General features: G+C 34.4%; 1 long non-coding RNA gene across 1 annotated transcript; it reads left to right on the forward strand.

Moving 5' to 3' along the window:
- Window positions 1-3420: 3420 nt before the first annotated feature.
- On the forward strand, window positions 3421-5321 carry LOC149811448 (uncharacterized). The gene is made up of 2 exons (XR_016428615.1): window positions 3421-3527; window positions 5087-5321. It is a non-coding gene; the product is annotated as an uncharacterized LOC149811448 (long non-coding RNA).
- Window positions 5322-6396: the final 1075 nt, after the last annotated feature.

Here is a 6396-nt window from a genome sequence, read left to right on the forward strand (position 1 = left end):
CTAGGACTGCTTTGTTGGAGTTCGGAGATCATGCTGAGCATGATTTTAATGTATGAATATGGAAGTGTTCTTATTTTTGGAGTACGGAGTCCATGCTATGCATGGTAGTAGTTAGTGGGATATTGAAGTGTGTTTGCTGCAGGTACATGTTTGACATTTGTTTGATATGAATTATTTCGATGTATTGCAATGTTTGATGTGATTGTATCCATGCTTACATGTAGTTACTTTCAATTTGATTATGTCTTCCATGTGAAATTGTATACTGAAAGCATGCTTCAAATGAATGTATCGTGTCATGAATAGTTTGCACATGAAAATATTAAGTTATCAATGCATGCATCATAATTCTTGTGATTGTATGACATCATATATTGCATGATAAATTTGATATTTTCTTCATCATAGCATTCTGATGGTTCTCTTTTAACTGGTTAGGATACTATTCGTAACATCATACGACAATGACTGCAAACCGTGAATGGATGTACCGTAGGATAGTGGACAATGAGTTATCGCATGAATATATGGATGGTGTTGACAGTTTTATTGAATTTGCAACGGCAAGTGTCAGTACGGTAGATCCCACAGGTCTATATTCTTTTTAATTGCTCAGCGATCGACCCATACATCGAGTAAGTATATGTATATGCAACTCAATTATAAATCCTTTTATGTTCTATATGTGGATACATGGCTCGGTAATATAAGTATTTGTGGTTTGCAGACGATTTGATCTGGAGTTGCAAAGCGAAGTTTCACATCTCACTGATGCAGAAGTATAAAAAGAACGTGAAACTAAGTTTGTGGAGTGGTTGAAACAGTTGGTAAAGAAGCTAACATAAATTTTGTACTTATAAACAACACTAAGTTACTTAATTTATCGTGATCACAATAATTGTTTATGTCTGTGCGTAGGTTCGCCATGGTGATGTTAAAGATCAAGGAATATGTGATTTAGAAAATTGTCCGACCAAAGTTATGCAATGCTACAACGGGTATATCGTAAATGGTTATCGATTCCATACAAAAGACTATGGTATAAACAAATCAACGATAAATAGTGGCGTGTGTGTCAAGGGTAGCAGCTACGGTGAAAATGAACATGATTACTACGGTGTTATAGAGGAAATAATGGAGTTGACTTACTTAGGCATGAATAACAGGGTTACGATATTCAAGTGTCATTGGTTTGATCCAACTGCAACAAGACTCGACAAAGCTTCAGGCATTGTGGAGGTGAATCATAAATTCAGGTTTGGAACATATGAACCATTCATATTAGCCTTGCAAGCTCAACAAGTTTATTATACTTCATATCCAAGTATAAAAAAGTCAGATAGAAATGAATGGTGGGCAGTTTGCAAGGTGAAATCCAAACTATACCCCGAGTATGATCAGTTACAGGAAGATGAGTTAGCTGAAGACAGTGATTACTATCAATCAGATGATGTCTATGTCTTCGCTTATGGTCACGATGTTGCGCATGATATGCATGTCATATCTCCATTGGCCGATGAAACATTCATAGAGGAATGTAATCCAAATGATGTACCAAGTGGATGGGCAAACAATGAAGAAGAAGAAGAAGAAGAAGAAAGTCAAACTAGTGACGAGGAAGAATTCTCAAGCTAGTGAGCAAAATCTTATACTACAAACCTCTATTTAAATGCATTGTAATACTTGATGTGAGTTGTATTGCAATACTTGGTGTGAATGATTAAAAATTTTATTTAAATGTATATTAATACTTGATACGAATGATTCGAATGCATTGTAATACTTGATGTGAATGATTTCAATTATCTGAATGTATTATAATTTATGCAATTAACGAATGATTTGAATTAGTGTAATACTTGATGTCAATGATTTGAATTATTTGAATGCATTGCAATGCTTGATGTGAATGACTTGAATGCATTGTAATACTTGATGTGAATTATTTGAATGTATTGTATGACATATGTTATTTGTTAGAATATGGTTCGTGGATGTTATAGTGGTCGCTCATCCAGTAGTAGTCAGGCTCAGCCTTCATCTTCACGGGCTCCTGTGATAAGTATATCATATAACTAATTAGATGCTTGATTAGTTCAAATGCACATTCTGAGAATTTCTAATATATTTTTTTACAGATGATGTTGCGCCTGTACACGACCCACCTACACCAGTTGATCACACAAGTCAACAGCCAACACAGGAAACAGGGTCTTCTCAGGCTGGCACAAGAAGACTCATTCGAATAGTGTATATCGATAATCGACCGTAAGTATTTTGTTTTCAATTATTGCATATCTTTTAAATATTTTATATTGATATTTATTGTGTAACAATTCATGTGCAGCACGAGGTTTGAGCCACAAGAAGTAGTACGGGAGATTAGGAATTCACTTCTTCAACATCTACCAGAACCAGTTGCTCAATGGAAAGAGTACCCAAAGGAGGTGTTAGACAGATTGTGGTCCTCATTCATGGTATACAGTTGTTCCTCATAGTTAATGTGTTTCATATTTAATTTATTTAAGCAATGTCTACTAACTTTCTGAAAATATTTGTAGGCTTCGAATCGCTTCGCAACTACGGTGGAAGAAAATGATGCAAGGAAGGTGTGGCAGAAGGTGGCTGCCAATCGATTTGCAGACATGTTGCACACTATGAAGACTGCAGCAAAAAAAGCATCTGGCGTAGTAGATGATCCATTACTGTGGAAGGGCCATGGTCCTATTACTATCAGGAGAGATTACTGGGATGAAATGTGCGATAAGTGGGCGGGAGATGCATTTAGAAATCGCTCTGCGAAGGCTGCACAAAATCGATCGAAGATGCCCGAAGCCCATCTACACACAGGTGGATCTAAGATATTTGGGAGCCACCTAAAGAAAATGGTAACTCATCAATATATAATATTAATTTTATAAGTATTGTTGCAAACTTGTGTACTAAATCTTTTGTCATTTAACTTCGCAGGAAGCAGAAAAAGGAGGCAGTGTACCATATAAGGATGTGTTTGTAGAAACACATAAACGGAAGACCACGGGAGTCTTCGTATCAGAGAAGGCGAGAACGACAACGGTATGTATTAATTCTATTAATAATCATTGCAATATATATGTAAGTTATCATAATGTTATCATTAATTATTAATGAATACTTTAAACATTATTTTGTAGGAGGCATATGAGCAACAGATGGTAGAGCGATATGGCAATGACGCTACTCAGCATCCATCATTTGATCCTACAGCATGAGTGACTGCAGCAGGTGAACCCAAAAAAGGTCGCGTGTTCGGGTTTGGGAGTAATATGAACACTTCACCAGTTATTGGTTCTTCCAGTTACGGCTCACCGACTTCTTGCGCCGACATAAGTTCCAAGCAGCCGACTATTCTTTCCGGTGATGATGTACGCCAGATCATTAATGAATCACTGAATAACTACTTTCAATACACCGTCGCCCCCTTTCTCCGAAATGAGATCAAGGCCGCTGTTCAGGATAGGGGATCTTCGATTCCAGGTCCCTCTCAGGTATAATCACATATTCAGTTTTTTGACTGCCTTAAAGCACATATGAGCATGCTATAATAACATATAGAGTTTTTTTATTGCATTACAGCACATATGAGCATGCTATAATCACATATAAAGTTTTTTTGTCTGCCTTAAAGCACATATGAGCATGATAGAATCACATATAAAGTTTTTTTGACTGCATTAGAGCACATATGAGCATGATGGAATCACATATAAAGTTTTTTTGACTGCATTAGAACACATATGAGCATGCTAAAATCACATATTCAGTTTTTTGACTGCCTAAGAACACATATGAGCATATTATAATCGCATATTCAGTTTTTTGACTGCCTTAGCACACATATGAGCATGCTATAATAACATATAGAGTTTTTTTACTGCCTTAGAACATATATGAACATGCTATATATCATTTATGATAGAATCACATATAAATTTTTTTGCTTTGCCTGCCTTAAATCACATATGAGCATGCTATATTCACATATTCAATTTTTTGACTGCCTTAGCACACATACGAGCATGATCGAATCACATATATAGTTTTTTGCCTGCCTTAAAGCACATCTGAGCATGGTAGAATCACATATAGAGTTTTTCTAGATGCCTTAGAACACATATGAACATGCTATAATCATATATTCAATTTTTTGACTGCCTTAGCACACATATGAGCATGATAGAATCATATATATATATATATATATATATATATATATATATATATATATATATATATATATATATATATATATATATATATAAAAACTTTTTGTCTGCCTTAGAGCACATATGAGCATGATAGAATCACATATAAAGTTTTTTTGACTGCATTAGAACACATATGAGCATGCTATAATCACATATTAAGTTTTTTGACTGCCTAAGAACACATATGAGCATATTATAATCACATATTCAGTTTTTTGACTACCTTAACACACATATGAGCATGCTATAATAACATATAGAGTTTTTTTACTGCCTTAGAACACATATGAACATGTTATATATCATTTATGATAGAATCACATATAAAATTTGTGGCTTTGCCTGCCTTAGAGCACATATGAGCATGCTATATTCACATATTCAATTTTTTTACTGCCTTAGCACACATACGAGCATGATCGAATCACATATATAGTTTTTTGCCTGCCTTAAAGCACATCTGGGCATGGTAGAATCACATATAGAGTTTTTTTAGATGCCTTAGAACACATATGAACATGCTATAATCACATATTCAATTTTTTGACTGCCTTAGCACACATATGAGCATGATAGAATCATATATATATATATATATATATATATATATATATATATATATATATATATATATATATATATATATATATATATATATATATATATATATATATATAACTTTTTGTCTGTCGTAGAGCACATATGAGCATGATAGAATCACATATAGAGTTTTTTTATTGCCTTAGATCACACATGAGCACATGATAGAATCACATATAATGTGTAATTTATTTCATTATATTTTGTTTGTCAATAATGACTGTTCTTTTCTTGTGTAGGCTGCTAGCGATAATCAGGGTAGTGGAGCTGAAGAGACAGATAAAGACAATGAACAAGAAGACGCACAAAATCTTGGCGATGATTAGAGGACTGTGTTGAAGAAGTTCTATTTTTTTTATGTTTCCTAATTGTAATTGTTGAATTGTAAATAATTAAACTTCTTAATTTTAAGGTGGAACGATTAATTGTTGTAGATTCTTGTTATATGAAATTTTTTGTGTGGTTTGTTTTTTATTTACAGGAAATATAAATTGTACAGGAAATAGAAATTGTACAGTTCTCGGTATTTAATTTTTAAATAAATTTTTTTTATTTTTTTTCGTGTTTGCGACGGATTAGCGACGGAACCATCCGTCGCTATTCATATTAATCTAGCGACGGCATAGCGACGGAAGTAAATCCGTCGCCAAGCCGTGGTCGCCGTTTAGTACCGGCGGATTGGCGACGGAATATAGCGCTCGTTATTCCATCGCAATTAGCGACGGACCTGGCGACGGAATAATTCTGTCGCCAGTTAGCGTCGAAATATTCGCGACGTAAGCATACTGTCGCCTCGTTGTCGCTAATCCGTCGCTAACATGGTTAGCGATGGATTAGCGACGGAATGTGGTCGTCGCTAATCTACTGCTTTGTTGTAGTGTTCCTGTCAGAGCACGGTTCATCAAATCGAGCTAAGGGGTTTCATATATGTATGCATGTGTTTGGTGCCCTGTAGAATAAGTATGCTACAACACCCTTCTGAATATGCCAACATGTATATCAGTACATTGAAATGATGTGATCAAAATATGTTATGCTGCACATGGTCAGATCATGCTAAGATGCAAGTAAATCATAAGAATAGAAATATGAATACGCGTTGATATTTTCTTTCCAACTTATTTTGGAAAATAACCGATATATTCTAGAATACAGATAAAAAAAAAAAGTAGTTTATCATTATCTAGGGTTTCTGATATTCAATGTGATATATTTGTTTATATGTTTTGGGTTTGTATTCTAGAAGATATGTCCCTCACAGAAGGGGATCAGTTTCTGTCCAGTTACAGGATTGTGTTGATATTTTTTTTCTGACTTATTTTAGAAAATAGTCGATATCTTCTAGAATATAGATTGAAAATAAATAAATAAGTAGTCCATCATCATCTACCATTTTGGATCTTCAATTTGAATTATTTGTTTATATTTTTTGGGTTTGTATTCTAGAAGATATATCCCTCACAAAAGAGGACCAGTTTCTGTCTAGTTATAGGACTGCGTTGATGTTTTCTTTCTGACCGGTTTCAAAAAATGGTCGATATCTTCTAGA

Source organism: Nuphar pumila, chromosome 17 (genome assembly GCF_984573655.1).
Source record: "Nuphar pumila chromosome 17, dmNupPumi1.hap1.1, whole genome shotgun sequence".
Classification (NCBI taxonomy): domain Eukaryota; kingdom Viridiplantae; phylum Streptophyta; class Magnoliopsida; order Nymphaeales; family Nymphaeaceae; genus Nuphar; species Nuphar pumila.